We start from the raw sequence: 1,076 nt of genomic DNA, 5'->3' as shown, positions 1-1,076 counted from the left end.
TGCGGGGTCTGTACAAAGCCTCGGCCCCCCGATAACCTGACCTCCAGCAACCCCACGCGTAACCCTCCTCTCTCCCCACGAGCCGGCGCGTGGTTACTCTCAAAACCAGCATCCTGAACCACTGCTAAGCGTTACCTCTGGGAATTCACAGCAGGCTCCAGCCAACCTTTTCCAAAAAACGTGTTACAACATCGTCATTTCACCGAAACCTTTTACATTCGTTGCACAGAGGGAGGTGTTCGCGTGGGAACAAAACCGGGGCCGTCTTGTTCCAGGTCCCCCGGGGGATGCACAAAGGCAGAAGCTGCCTGCCAGGTCCTGGAAAATCACCTCTGCCATCGGGAGGGACGTACTGGACCCAGGCATTTCCCTTTTCCTGTGGCAGGTTTGCGTTCTGGTCTCGAGATACAGGGGGTGTTTTGAGGAAAGAGCTATCGTTTCTGGATTTTAAGGCTCTCCCCTCCATAAATACAAACCACGCAGCCTGTGCTGAGGGGACAGCACCACAACCCCACTCCAGGTGATTTTATCTGCAAGGCTTCAGCCCAGGGAGCTCCTAAAGAGCAGAAAGTGCCTCAAAAGGAAATTAAAGCTCCTCTAATTCCACCCCAGCAGGGTCTGGCGAGGGGCGGGCAGTGCCTTCCCACTGCTTTTCGACTCATTCCTGCGCGGTATTTTTAGCTCCTGCTATTCTGGTGGGGCACAGTCCCTGGATCACCTTGCTGCCGGCTCCGTGCCCGAGCCCTTCACCTGGTGGCCCCGTCCCCTCTCGCCCTGCCTCCAGAGAGGTGCCAAAACAAACGCTGCCTTCCTCACCCCCTAGGGCCCCTGCCAGCTTGCACACGCTGCACGTGAACGCTCTTAACTTTGTAGCCAGAGAAATATGTTAATGCACAAATTAGTCAGAGTAATTAAACACCTCAATCCTGCTTGTCCAGGTCCTATTTACAGCGAGAACTTGACTGCAAAAGCTCAGACACCAAGCAGGAAACCAAGCCACGCCAGCACCTCCGAGCCACCCGGGGCGAAATCTGGCTGGGGGACCTGAGAGCAGACGCCCGCGGTGGGCAGGAGCG

Source organism: Egretta garzetta, unplaced genomic scaffold, assembly GCF_000687185.1.
Source record: "Egretta garzetta isolate BGI_Z169 unplaced genomic scaffold, ASM68718v1 scaffold608, whole genome shotgun sequence".
Lineage (NCBI taxonomy): Eukaryota > Metazoa > Chordata > Aves > Pelecaniformes > Ardeidae > Egretta > Egretta garzetta.
The sequence above is the reverse complement of the archived record's forward strand: the minus strand, read 5'-3'. Positions refer to the sequence as shown.